Below are 15687 nucleotides of genomic sequence, written 5' to 3'. Positions count from 1 at the left end.
GTATTCCGTATGACTTTGACTATTGCAAACTTTTATGACGACTGTTTAGGCAATCCACAGGTAGAGGTAGAGGAAGCTGAGGGAGAAAAAAGATTCAGAGCCAGCAAAGTGTGTTTGCTTGATGTATTCCAAAATCATTGCTGGTGAAATTGACCCCTCTATGTCCTGTTTTCCATAATAATGTACAAAACAATGTAGCGATTCACACAGTTGATCCTTGTCGGTGTAAGTTAAAACAGTGTTTAAAAACAGCTATTGCTAATAGTGTTCCAACATAGATAGGATTTTTTTTTGGGGGGGGGGGGACTGAAACATTCTCATATGTTGTAAAACCACTTTGGGAGGAGCATAGCTTGTTGAGCATCGTTCTTAAAAATAAACATAAATCCCTGACCATAGTCTCCGGAATCAAAAATAGAGCTTAGAATTGTGAAGATATAATGCAGGAGAGGAGAGAGGAGGTAGTACTGACAACTCAAGATTACTGCATACCTGCCGCACAAAAGGACCTGGAGGGTGGATTGCCAGAAAAGGAGGGTGATCCATGGAAGAATCTGACCAGAAGGACAAGCCAAAGCAAGAGATCAGTTAGTGGTGGTGAAATCAAGTTGAGTAAGAGGTTTGCTGCCCTGGGGAATGAGGAGGAGAAACAGGCAGAAGATGGAGGGGCAGGAAAAAAAAAAGGAAGGGAAGACAGTCCCTGCAGAAGATATGAAGAGATAATAGAGAGAGCCAGGGACTGGAGTCCAAGATAAAATGAGGATGATGCACATGAGGCTGCAAGAGAGAACATAAGATGGATGCATACCAACATCAGGAAGAGACACATCTATATGATGGGGGACTCTGTACTCAGAAGAATTGACAGACCTGTCAACAGGGCAGATCTATAGAAATGAAGAGTGTGCTGTCCTCCAGAAACAAATATATGAGATGTAGGCATGAGGCTGAAAAAGGATCCTGATGGGAGCAGGGAAAAATCCAATGATTGTGCTGCATGTCAGGATGAATGATACTACCAGATTCCCACTGGAATGGATCATGATCGACTAGACTCATCTGGGTAAGTAACTTAAAGAAGTGGAAGCTTGGGAGATGTTTCAGCAGAAAACTTCTTGTCCCTCGAGAAGGAAGGAGAAGGTGTAACAAGATAATGAAGATCAACAGATGGCTCAAGAATTTGTGCTAAGAAGACAGTTTTGGGATGATTGATCACTGGTGTGGATTCACAGAAAGAAGACTCTTCTTGACAGATGGGCTCTATTTAAGATCCTGGGATCAAGGCTTGCATGATTGATAAGAAGGGCTTTAAACGAGGAGGTGGGTGGAGAAATTTGAGAGAGACTCAAGAAATCTTCTGGCCTGGCTTCAGTAAATAAGATAAGGCAAATCAGCTAAACTGAGATATAGTAAGGGATAATGGAACAGCAGAAGGTAAGAATATAGTGTATTGACAGCAAGGAGAAAGAAAGTACACAATATTGATTGGAGTGGTCTTACAATTAGTGAAAGGACTATACCTAATCTGTCTAGAAACCTGGGAGAGGTACAAGGGAAATAACTGAAGCACTTCTACATGACTGCAAGGAGTCTGGGCAATAAAATGGAGGATTTGGAACTACTTATAGAGGAGCTTAAACCCAATATTATAGGGATTACAGAAACATGATGGAATAGCATTCATGACTGGAATACAGGTGTTGGAGGGTATATGCTGTTTAGGAGCAAAAAGGAATAAAGGTAAATTTGGTGGAGTAGCATTGTACATCAATCAAGTGGTAAATTGTGAAGAAATAAGAAGTGATAATGAGGACAAAACAGAATTGGTTTGGGTCAAAATCACTTTGGGGAAGGACTGTAAAAGAGGTTCTGTTAGGATAGAGTTAGGTGTCTGCTATAGACCTCCCAAGTCAGATTTAGATATGGATAGAAATCTCTTTCTTATTATTAGAGACAGAAATACTATCAGGAATTGTGTCAGAATGGGAGGCTTTAGATCAATGGATATAGACTGGAGAATAACTGCTACTAATTCTGGTAAGGCTCAGTTATTCCTGGATGTGATAGATGACAATTTTCTTCAGCAAATCATCACAGAACCAATAAGAGAGAGTTCAATTTTAGAGATGATTTTGGTAAGTAGTGAGGATATCATAGAAGAACTGGTCCATAGGAAATAATCTTGGATTGAAAGACACAAGTTGATTCAGTTTAAATTAGATGAAAGGATAATATAAACCAGATCATCATCTATAGTTTTTCAATAGGGTAAACTTTGGGAAATTTAGGGAATTAGAGAAAGAAGTCATCTGGCCTGAAGAGCTCAAGCACTTAAATGTGAAGGAGGCTTGGAATTTCTTTAAATCAACTATGCATAAACTATCTGAATTTTGGGGGGAAATCTTGCAGGAAAGGGCTCCAGACTCAGCTGAGTCAATAATAATCTTTAAGGGGTTACTAGCAGTAAGTAGAGGGAATGGAAAAAAAAGATTGATCAGCCAATAAGTCTATATCTTGGAGGCTAGAAAATGTTGGAATAAAGAAAGAATTGCTAAAATTCAAGCTGAACTAGCTTTTGCCAAGGACATTTAAAATAAATAATAAGAGGATTTTAAGTTATATAAATAAAAAGATAATAAGGAAGGCTGAGGTTGGTCCACAATACAGTGTGAATGGGAAAGAGATGAAAATAATTTAGGTATGACCCAAACACTAAATGAATATTTTGCATCAGTTTTCAATAAGGAGGATAATATGGAACATGAACATGAAGGCAGGACAGCTGATGGAAATGAGTGTCTAGAAATGAAAAGTACCACAAATGAGGTGGAAGAAAAACTTAGAGTTTTATGTGCTCAAATCAGAGAGACTGAGTAATTTCCATTCCAAAATATTGAAAGAACTGGCATATGAGATTGCTTGTCCAGTAGCAAGGGTTTTTAATAAATCTATCCATTTGAAAGTTGTGACCCTAAGAGCACTCCAACGCCAGATGGCAAGGGATGCTCTGGTATGTAGCAGTGAGCTTTAGTTGCTCTGACCCGCCCCGCGTTCCTCTACTCACTGTTGTCATAATGTATCTAAAATGGGTCATGTAAAGTATCATGTGCAAACTGGTGACACACTGTGAGTTATATAATTGTGAAAATCATGTGTTCACACTGTATGAAGAATTTTGGAAACTCACTAATATTATGCTTTAAACTCTGTGACCAAACAGAGGGAGAGAAACAGGTTTTTCCCAGATGGGAGGGAAGGTGGCTATCTATCTATCTCCTCTGTAAATTAAGTGTGGTGGAATCAAAATAATGGAAGCCCTATTTACATACGAATCAGCAGAGGGATTGAAAGTCCACAGGAAGAGAATCATAGAATATCAGGGTTGGAAGGGACCTCAGGAGGTCATCTATCCCTTGCTCAAATAAAAGTAAGAACAGCATGAGGTCATCCTGCCTCTTGAAATAGTCAGTGAACTCTGAGAGACATAAGGGGAAACAGAGAGCCATTTTGGCATATTTCACCTAGGAAGACAAGGGAAACCAGCACTTTGTACTTCTGTAGAAGGTTCTGACTGAGAAAACATCAGCCATGGCTGGGAAGAATAAGATTGATAAGAAATCTACCTTGAACCAAGGCTATGGCTTGTTGAGTTAAGTCTTAGCCATTAGAAAGTGTATTTTACTTTTATTTGCTTGTAACCAGTTTTTCTGTATCCCTTATACTTGAACTCACTTAAAACCTCTTTTTGTTAATAAACTTGTGTTATTTTAATCTGAACCAACCCACTGTTGTGTCTGAATTGCAGTGACTGTTTACTCCATTTAAAGTAATGAGCTGTGCTTTTGTCTTTTTAAAGGAGCAACAAACCTTATTCATTTGCTGAGTGTTTCAAGAGAGGGCTAGGCACGTCAGGGCAGATGGTTTGGGGGAAATTATGGGAAATTTGGGGTGTGTTGGGGTCGCTAGTAACAAAGGCTGGTGGAGACCAGGGTGGTGCTTTTGTGTTGTAGGCAGGCTGCTGGGGTCAGAATACTGAACCAGGGCTTCATAGCACACACCTACTCAGGATTCTGTATGTTTGGCTGTTGGTGTCAGGCGAGCATGGCAGCAGAGCATTTAAGACACCCAGAGTTACAGGGGAGGTGGTGGCACCCCCTCTCACTGGTCTGAATTGACCCAAAAAGGACAGGGGTAGTACAATATGACTGGAAAAAGGAAAAAAAAATCATCCAGGCAATTACAGAATTGTTAGTCTGACCTCAGTAGCATGCAAGAGTTTAGAACAAATTGTGAAGGAAAGACTAAGTAAATTCATAGAAATAAATGGTAAAGGGTTTTCCAAAGGTGGATCATAACAGATTAATCCGATTCCATTCCTTGAGAATCTAATTCATTTTTTAGATAAAGGAAATGCAGTAAAACTAATATACCTGGATTTCAGTGAAGCATTTGGCACTGTACCACATGAAAAATTATTAATTAAATTAGAGAAGATTGGGATGAGTACAAGAATTGTAAAGCAGATAAGGAACCGGCTACAGGGGAGAAGGCAACAGGTTATGTGGAAAGATGAACTATCGGACTAGAGGGAGGTTATTAATGAGTTCCTCAAGGTTTGTTCCTGGGACCAAACTTATTCAGTATTTTTATTAATGGTCTTGTCATATACTAATGAAATTTGCTGATGATACAAAGTTAGGCAGTATCATCAATACAGAAGAGAACTGGAATATTATACAGGAAGATCTGGACAACCTTGAAGCCGGGTGTGACAAAAATGGGAGGAAATTCAATAATACAAAGTGCAAGGTCATGCACTTAAGATACAATAAGAAGAATTTCTGCTCTGACCTTGGGTCTCATCAGTTGGAAGTGACAGAAGAAGAGAAAGACATGGGTATGGCACATAATAGTCTAGTCTCCTGTGGGCTGTAATACTAAGGTCTCATTTCAGTTGTTGGGGTTGGTGTGCAGGTGTGCGTAGTGTTGGTGGCTTGTAATGCATAGAAGGTCAGATCAGAAAATCTGGTGGTCCCTTCTGGCCTTAAGGTCTATAACTCTACAGCTTGACCCTTAATCGTGATTTCTGCTTAAATCCTGTTTTTGTTAATCATGTCAGCATACATGCATTTCGTTTTTCCATATTCAGGGGTAGTCCATGTTCCTCACTAACTTCTCTTACACACATTTGTTGCTAGTTGTAGCAAAGAGTGTTGTGCCATCAGCATATCTGAAGTTGGTTAAGAAGTGTCCACCTATGGAAATCCAGCTCATTCCACTTCATCAAAACCTTCCAGGGCTTGTTTCATACTAAATTCTGCATACAGGCTTTGTGAACGGGGACCTCTAACAGGGAATTTCGAGAGGGAGTTCTCCAGGTGAAGGAGGAGCAAATACGGGACCGTTGGGGTAAGTAGCTGTCTGTAGTGTGTGTTTGTGTTTGGGGGTTATGCTGTGCGCTGAGCTTGTTTGTTTGTTTGTTTGTTTGTTTGTTTGTTTGTTTGTTTGTTTGTTTGTTTGTTTGTTTGAAGGACCATGTGCTGTGGCCGGCAGTTGGAAACTGTGAGCTTCTGAACAAGGTTTGAAATCTAGAAGCCTCTGTTCATTGGCTGAGCTTTAGTCAGGGGGCATGGCTATCAAGAAGGCCAGGGCTTTATAAAGCAGTGAGCAAGCAACCAGGGACTGCTAACAGGGAGTTTCGAGAGGAGGTTTAGAAGGGGACTGGAAAGGGGGTGAGGTACACTTGCCATTCTTTAAAACCTTTACACTAAACTATAATCAAAACTTCTTGATTTAAACAAAAACCCTATCGTTAACTTAGGTAGCTGTAGCAGAAGCCCAGCAGCAGAGTGGGGGCTATCCTGTTTATTGCACTCAGTGTAGCATGTATGATTACCTGCCCTGTTGGCGGCGGCATATGTGTGCATTCAGTGCAAGGAGCTCCTGGCCCTCAGAGACCGTGTACGGGCTTTGGAGGCCAAGGTGACAGAACTGGAGGAGCTAAGGGAGGCAGAGAGGTATGCTGATGAGGTTTTCTGGGACACTGTAGATTTGTCCCACCTCCAGTCAGACATCCCCTGTGCTGTTAAGGAGGATGAAAGGCCCAGAGAAAGAGAGCAGTCAATGAGAACAGAGGGAATCCTTCCCATAGTTGGGACCCTCCTTCCAGATGATGTTGGGGTATCCTCTCGCACTGAGGTTACCTCTCCGGGGGAGGGAACTCCAGTCATTAGGAAAAGGCAGGTGTTAGTAATGGGAGATTTGATCATTGGAAACATAGATAGCTGGGTTTGTGATGACCCAGAGAACCGTATGGTGACTTGCCTGCCTGGTGCAAAGGTTGCAGATCTCTCGAGGCATCTACATAGACTTATGCATAGTGCTGGGGAGGAGCCGGTGGTCATGGTCCTTGTAGGTACCAATGACATAGGGAAGGGTAGGAGAGACGTCCTGGAGGCCAAATTTAGGCTGCTAGGAAAGAGACTGAAATCCAGGACCTCTGTGGTGGCCTTCTCAGAAATGCTTCCAGTTCCACGCACAGGGCCAGGTAGGCAGGCAGAGCTTCAGAGTCTCAATGCATGTGTGAGACAATGGTGTAGAGAGGAGGGGTTTAGATTTATGAGGAACTGGAGAAACTTTTGAGATAGGGGGAGCCTATACAGGAAGGATGGGCTCCACCTAAACCAAAGTGGATCCAGACTGCTGGCACTTCACATTAAAAAGGTCGGAGAGCAGTTTTTAAACTAAGAGATGGGGAACGCCGATTGCCGCAGAGGCTCACGTGGATTGGACAGAGACTTCTCCTAGAGGAGAGTCTATTGATAGAGATTCTCTAGGTTTCAGTCAGGAGGAGAGGATGGAAGAGGATAAATTATGAGCCAGATCAGATGAGAAACATTCACATAAAGAATCTGACACATCAGAAAAGGGCAGACAAACAGTGACAAGTTTTTAAAGTGCTTGTACACAAATGCTAGAAGTCTAAATAATAAGATGGGTGAACTAGAGTGCCTCGTGTTAAAGGAGGATATTGATATAATAGACATCACAGAAACCTGGTGGAGTGAGGACAATCAATGGGACACAATCATTCCGGGGTACAAAATATATCGGAAGAACAGAACAGGTCGTGCGGGCAGGGGAGTGGCACTATATGTGAAAGAAAATGTAGAATCAAATGAAATAACAATCTTAAATGAATCCACATGTTCCATAGAATCTCTATTGATAGTAATTCCATGCTCTAATAAGAATATAACAGTAGGGATCTATTATTGACCACCTGACCAGGACAGTGATAGAGATGATGAAATGCTAAGGGAGATTAGAGAGGCTATCAAAATAAAAAACTCAATAATAGTGGGGGATTTCAATTATCCCTATATTGACTGGGTACATGTCACCTAAGGACGAAATGCAGAGACAAAATTTCTCGATACTATAAATGACTGCTTCTTGGATCAGCTGGTACAGGAACCCACAAGGAGAGAGGCAACTCTCGATCTAGTCCTGAGTGGAGCGCAGGATCTAGTTCAAGAGGTAACTATAACAGGACCGCTTGGAAATAGTGACCATAATATAATAACATTTAACATTCCTGTGGTGGGAAGAACACCTCAACAGCCCAACACTGCGGCATTTAATTTCAGAAAGGGGAACTATGCAAAAATGAGGAGGTTAGTTAAACAGAAATTAAAAGGTACAGTGACTAGAGTGAAATCCTTGCAAGCTGCATGAACACTTTTCAAAGACATCATAATAGAGGCTCAACTTAAATGTATACCCAAAATTAAAAAACACAGTAAAAGAACTAAAAAAGAGCCACCATGGCTTAACAACCATGTAAAAGAAGCAGTCAGAGATAAAAAGACATCTTGTAAAAAGTGGAAGTCAAATCCTCTTGAGGTAAATAGAAAGGAGCATAAACACTGCCAAATTAAATGTAAAAATGTAATAAGAAAAGGCAAAAAGGAGTGTGAAGAACAACTAGCCAAAAACTCACAAGGTAATAACAAAATGTTTTTTAAGTACAACAGAAGCAGGAAGCCTGCTAAACAACCAGTGGGGACCCTGGACAATCGAGATACAAAAGGAGCACTTAAAGACGATAAAGTCATTGAAGAGAAACTAAATGAATTCTTTGCTTCAGTCTTCATGGCTGAGGATGTTACGGAGATTCCTAAACCTAAGCCGTCTTTTGTAGGTGACAAAACTGAGGAATTGTAACAGATTGAAGTGTAGCTAGAGGAGGTTTTGGAATTAATTGAAAAACTTAACAGTAACAAGTCACTGGGACCAGATGACATTCACCCAAGAGTTCTGAAATAGCTCAAAAGTGAAATTGCGGAACTATTAACTATGGTTTGTAACCTGTCCTTTAAATCAGCTACTGTACCCAATGACTGGAAGATAGTTAATGTAACGCCAATATTTAAGAAGGGCCCTAGAGGTGATCCTGGCAATTACAGACCGGAAAGTCTTACGTCAGTACCAGGCAAATTAGTTGAAACAATAGTAAAGAATAAAATTGTCAGACACATAGAAGAATGTAAATTGTTGCGCAAAAGTCAACATGGTTTCTGTAAAGGGAGATCATGTCTTACTAATCTATTAGAGTTCTTTGAGGGGGTCAGCAAACATGTGGACAAGGGGGGGGGATTCAGTGGACACAATGTATTTAGATTTCCAGAAAGCCTTTGACAAGGTCCCTCACCAAAAGCTCTTATGTAAATTAAGTTGCAATGGGATAAGAGGGAATATCCTTTCATGGATTGAGAACTGGTTAAAAGACAGGGAACAAAGTGTGGAATAAATGGTAAATTTTCAGAATGGAGAGGGGTAACTAGTGGTGTTCCCCAAGGGTTAGTCCTAGGACCAATCTTATTCAACTTATTCATAAATGATCTGGAGAAAGGGGTAAACAGTGAGGTGGCAAAGTTTGCAGATGATACTAAACTGCTCAAGATAGTTAAGACCAAAACAGACTGTGAAGAAATTGTGGGGAGGGATAGCTCAGTGGTTTGAGCATTGGCCTGCTAAATCCAGCGTTGTGAGTTGAATCCTTGAGGGGGCCATTTAGGGATCAGGGACAAAAATTGGGGATTGGTCCTGCTTTGAGCAGGGGGTTGGACTAGATGACCTCCTGAGGTCCCTTCCAACCATGCTGGTCTATTATTCTAACTTCAAAAAGATCTCACAAAACTAAGTGATTGGGCAACAAAATGGCAAATTAAATTTAATATGGATAAATGTAAAGTAATGCACATTGGAAAAAAATAACCCCAACTATACATACAATATGATGAGGGCTAGCTACAACTAATCAGGAGAAAGATCTTGGAGTCATCATGGATAGTTCTCTGAAGACGTCCGTGCAGCAGCAGTCAAAAAAGCAAACGGGATGTTAGGAATCATTAAAAAGGGGATAGAGAATATCTTATTGCCCTTATATAAATCCATGGTACGCCCACATCTTGAATACTGCATACAGATGTGGTCCCCTCATCTCAAAAAAGATACACTGGCATTAGAAAAGATTCAGAAAAGGGCAACTAAAATGATTAGGGGTTTAGAATGGGTTCCATGTGAGGAGAGATTAAAGAGACTAGGACTTTTCATCTTGGAAAAGAGGAGACTAAGGGGAGATATGATAGAGGTATATAAAATCATGAGTGGTGTGGAGAAAGTGAATAAGGAAAAGTTATTTACTTGTTCCCATAATATATGAACTAGGAGCCACCAAATGAAATTAATGTGTAGCAGGTTTAAAACAAATAAAATGAAGTTCTTCTTCACTCAGCGCACAGTCAACTTGTGGAACTCCTTGCCTAAGGAGGTTGTGAAGGCTAGGACTATAACAGGGTTTAAAAGAGAACTGGATAAATTCATGGAGGTTAAGTCCATTAATGGATATTAGCCAGGATGGGTAAGGAATGGTCTTCCTAGCCTCTGTCTCTCAGAGGGTGGAGATGGATGGCAGGAGAGAGATCACTTGATCATTACCTGTCAGGTTCACTCCCTCTGGGGCACCTGGCATTGGCCACTGTCGGTAGACAGGATACTGGGCTGGATGACCTTTGATCTGACCCAGCATGACCATTCTTATGTTCTTATGTACATATTGACAAAGCTTGGGGGCAGAATACACCCTCATCTCACACTCTGCCCGGTGGAAAATAGCTCATTACTATCTTGTGTTGTTCACATTGTGCTCTGTTCTCAATGGTAGAGACTTGCCAGAGTTCTATGAGAGTTCTATTGAACTAGAGTTCAATGAGATTCTTTGGAATCCCCATATCTGCTAGAATCCTCCCACAGTTACTCAAAAGCATTTAGTATCATCTGACATGACTGTCTCGGCAGGATTCTGGCCGATATGGAGATTCCAAAGCATCTCATTGAATTTATATGAAACATATGGTCAATGGGTGACTGTACTCCTTGCATTTTTCATTGTGATGGAGGTTCATGATTTGATCATGCACACCTTGTCCCGCTCCGAACATCTTGTTCTGGTGGTAGTTCTGCTTCTATCATTTGCTTCATGCAGTCTTGGATTAAGGAGCACAGAATTTTGCTTGTAAGTGAAACCAAGGCAACAAAATGATAGCGACCACACTCTGTTATGTCTCCTTTCTTTGGTAAAGGCAGAAAGATTCCCTTTGTCCAGTCATCCAGCTAATTTGTAGTCATCCATATATTGTTGCAAATTTTCCACTGAGATCAATACTACAGTTACCAGTCACTTACCAGTTCTGCTGCTATGTTATATATCCCTGTGGCTTTCTCATATTTCATTTTCATAATAGCACACAGCACTATCTCTTGCAGAATTGATGGCTGTGGCTCTGTACTCTCCTTTCCATCATCCTGTACTGTGAGGGGCTATAAAGAGGCCTGGCCTACAGATTGGCACAGTCGTCTTTGCAGACATTCTTCACCTCATGCAGATCCCATGAGATCTCTAGGGTGTTAAGAGCAAAGCACAGCTTATTCCATGTGGCAACCCCCCCTCAACAAAGAGATTTCCTCCGCAGAGCTCCTTGCAACAGCAGAAATACAAGTGGAAGTAATCAGGTTCAGTGTAATTTGGATACATTGATCCAAGTTCTTCTCGGATATAATTCCGCTGACTTCAGTGGAGTTATGCCAGGCATAAATCTGGTGCATTATATTTATATAAATTTCATAGGATAAGACTTCCCAAAACCCTTTGTTTGGCCTAATTCTGCAACCACTGAAATCAATGGTAAAACTCCCAGTGCCGAGTTTCAATGAGAGTAGAATTAGGACAAAGTTGTTCTGAAGATCCCATCCTTAGTTTTTGGTAAATATACATAAAATAATGGCATATATATGGAAGAAGTTGCATAGATAACATCTGCAGCTGTAAACTCAGAAAGTTTGCTTTATATCCTATGGGTCCCTATGTGAATACTGTCTATCATATGCCTTAAACCAAGAAGAAACCACTCTGTTCATCTCAGGTTGAAAAAAAAATTCATTAACTCTGTGAATGAAAATTGAGATCATGGTGCTGAAAGCTTTCGTTGAAAATGCAGGGCTTTATTTATCCTATTGTTGCAGGATTCCTGCATTATTTACATGGAAAGAAGCGCAAGACATTTTTCCAGATGCACTATTTCCGCATGCATTATTCTAGTTGCAATACATCAAGCTGCTTCTCTCTACATCCAAGTGATCACTTCTGATTCATGTTCCAGGGTTCTGCTGTAAAGATCATTGGAGAAGTTTAAGCCTGGGATATCCCTAATTTGAACACTCCTTGGGTAGCTCTTAACCTCTTTGTGCTTTGTTTTTGTGTTGTTTCAACCTAAACCAACCATCATTCTAATCTGTCAGCTAGAAACATTACATATTTCATGCTCATATGAATTTGTCATATTGATCACAAAGCAACAAAAGGGTAACTTTTCTACAATATGGAGATGAAGGGAAATATTGACTTTGGGAATTGCGAGTTAAGAATGATTATTTTCAGCTTTGTTTATACTACCTGGGCCAGATCTAGCCCACATTAAGTCATCTTTGCGGCCACACTGTCTGTGCAAAGATGAGTTAAACCTGGCCTAAGTAGGTAGCTGAGGATTTTTCTAATATAAGGGAAGTCCTTGAATACTATGTAGCTGTCTATGCACCAACCCCCTACTTTGATGGCATCCCATGGGAAGCAGCATATCCATTGTGGTCTGGTATGTTGGAGATTGCTCTAACTTCACCGGAGCAAACTGGTCCCAGGTATCCCCAGGGATCAGGAGAGCATACAGGTGTCATGCAGCAACCTTTGCCCCACTCAGTCCCTGCACTGAATTTAGCTTGGACAGCTAAAAGGATTAGGGACTATATATGTGTGAAAGAGAGAGAGGTGAACCGTTTTGGGCATCAAATTCTTTTTTTTTTTTTGTACAGTATGTTAACATAGAACAAAGACATGGCCTTTCAATTTTCCATCATTTATTTTGTATTCTGAAATATTTAATCACAGCATAGTTTCCCTTTGGATTTAGTTTCTTGTAGAGAGGCTCTATTGTGTATGAAATGAAATGTTATCTAGAGAGAATTCCCCCAAGTGTCCAGCTACTCTGATTTTGACGGATGATGGTTCCAAAGTCAAAATCAACAACAGGGGAAAATGGATAACTTTGTTGCTCTGCAGGTGTACGCAAAATATTGTATACTTATAAAAAAGGAGGAACAGTGATTGTTGGCCACTAATACATCTCTTTGCTGCTATATTTGTGTGTGGGCATATTTTGTCTCTGTATTTTAACCACCTCTTCCAATGAAATTCAGAGTGATTTCATGGGCAATTACATCAGTCACTTGAATGTCAAGAAACGAGCATGCTCTCCTAAACAGTAAGAAACCACCAAAGTAATTACCTGGCCACTCTGTAAAGTTCAACCTCCAGTTGAACAAACACCAAAAACATAAAGTCAAGACTTCATTATGTGACAGCTTCTCTAAGGGATGTCACTGGGAGCAAATAACATCCTTTGATGGCCTTCAGCACATGACTAGTGTTTGGTAAAGTATGAATCCAAGTATAAGTAATGAATGGACCCACACAGTTTCCGTTTTTCAGTTTTATTCACTTACTTTACCTTTTCAAATTTAGATTTTTCAAAATTTCAGGACTGGGTGCTATTCACTCTGGCCCCAGTCCAGCGAAGTGCTTCAGAATGTGCTTAATTTAAGCACCTGAGTAGTCCTATTTAAAATTAACCATTTGCTTAAGTGATTTACTAAATAGGAGCCGGAGTGCTCAAAACCATACAGGTTCAAGCCTATAGAATCCATATAATAAAATTCCAGGATTATCACTTTGTCTATGCCTCACTCTGAAGCCTAGAAGGTCTGTTGAGTCAGTGTGAAGTGATGTAAACAGCTACAAGCATGGCTGAAAGCTCTTTTTGTCATCCGATTCAACCATCACAAGGATTTACAGTCTGTTACCATCCGAGTTTCAAGTTCTCAGCCATTTTTGACATTTTTACACTTTAAAAATTCTGTTTGCACAGGCTTTCACCTACTTTAGAGAAAACTAATTGAAGTCATTCTAATTTGGATTGCAAGCTGTCTTTCACTGGCTTATACAGCACTATAAACACTGACTTTCAATAAGGGCTTGATTCTGCCAGTTTTACTCAATTGAACTTGTTGCAGAGTAAGATACTACTAAAAAAGGATTTGTATAATTGGGCCCTAAATAAACCATATGAAGATTTTGCAGCCTAGCAGGTAATTAGTTTTGTCTCCGAATCTACAATGTGTTAGCCATTTTATGATCAAGTTCACTGAAACATCAGCAAGATTAAGAAGCAGATTTTCTAAAGGTCAATTATGGCGGCTTCATGTGTACACATGCAAAACTGGGTAGGTGTATGCTTCTCAGTGCACTCTCTAAAGAGTTTACTACCTGTGTGCACAGAAGGGTTTTGGATTTACAATCTAAATCTTGCCTCTGAGTGCAGGTATTAAGCTACTTTAAATGCAGCCTCAGGTATTTTCACCTGCAAACAGGGAAGTAGCATAATGTGGATACAGCACTAACCTGGGTGTTAGGAAACCTAGCATCTACTCCTGGCTCAGCCACTGACCTGCTGTGTGATTTTAGGCATGTAACTTCATCTCTCTGTATCCCTTTTTCACCTCACATTGTTTCTGTCTCGGCTGTTTGGATTGTAAGTTTTAGGGATAGAGAGCTTGTCACACAATTTCAGTAAAGGCCTCTAGGTGCTACTCTAGTACAAGCAATATACAATAAAATGCCAGTGCATATATGTACATGTGAAAATTTGTGTCAACATTTACAGAGGCAGATAGGTGAAAATACTCCGACCTGACTTGTTCATGGTTACATGACCAATCAATAGAAGTACCTTAAACCAGGACTTTTAAGAATATACCCATTTTCATATAGGCCTTGTCTACACTAGAAATTTAGGTTGGTTTAACTATCTCAATCAGGGGTGTGACAAATCCACATCCCTGAGCAGAATTGTTAAGCTGACCTAAGACCCCATGCATACAGTGATAGGCTGATGGAAGAATTCTTTCATCGACCTAGCTACTGCCTCTCAGGGAGCTGGATCAGCTATGCCAGGGGAGAACCCCTCCTGACGGCACAGGTAGTGACTACACTGAAGCACTACAGCAACGCAGCTGTGCTGCTTTGGCATTTTAAGTGTAGACAAGTTCATAGTCACTTTTCTTACCTTGGCAGCAAGTTAAATAACTAAGTGAATGGAATCCGTGCTACTTTCCATGTCTTAATCATATTGGACTTCCTGAGCATGATTTTGTTGAAGATGAAAATGCAATGAACTCTTCTGCGTGTTTTTATTTCTACTGCAGCGTGGTTAAACAAATGTTGGATATCTTTTAGTTTTTGATCTTGTAAGCACAGAAAGAATCTAATGGATTTTAATAAAACACAGGATGATAAAAAAAACAGAATTTTTAGTTCCATCTACTGTTCTGTTAATCCCTTGTTAGGGTGTATTAACTTGTAAGTCTCAGAGGGGTAGCCGTGTTAGTCTGTATCCACAGAAACAACGAGGAGTCCGGTGGTACCTTAAAGGCTAACAGATTTATTTGGGCATAAGCTTTCATGGGTAAAATACCCACTTCTTCAGATGCATGGAGTGAAAATTACAGATACAGGCATAAATGTGTATTGGCATATGAAGAGAAGGGAGTTACCTTACAAGTGGAAAACCATTGTTGAAGGCCAATTTAGTCAGGTCATGTGACACCTCCTCATCAATTATTGGGAGTGGACCACTTCCCTTCTCTTCATGTGCCAATATATATTTATGCCTGTATCTATAATTTTCACTCCATGCATCTGAAGAAGTGGGTTTTTTACCCATGTGTCATAAATATAAAGGGAAGGGTAAACACCTTTAAAATCCCTCCTGGCCAGAGGAAAAACCCTTTCACCTGTAAAGGGTTAAGAAGCTAGGATAGCCTCGCTGGCACCTGACCACAATGACCAATGAGGAGACAAGATACTTTCAAAGCTGGAGGGAGGGAGAAACAAAGGGTCTGGGTCTGTCTGTGTTATGCTTTTGCCAGGGACAGAACAGGAATGGAGTCTTAGAATTTAGTAAGTAATCTAGCTAGATATACGTTAGAGTCTGTTTGTTTAAATGGCGGAGAAAA

Source organism: Lepidochelys kempii, chromosome 1 (genome assembly GCF_965140285.1).
Source record: "Lepidochelys kempii isolate rLepKem1 chromosome 1, rLepKem1.hap1, whole genome shotgun sequence".
Lineage (NCBI taxonomy): Eukaryota > Metazoa > Chordata > Testudines > Cheloniidae > Lepidochelys > Lepidochelys kempii.
The sequence above is the reverse complement of the archived record's forward strand: the minus strand, read 5'-3'. Positions refer to the sequence as shown.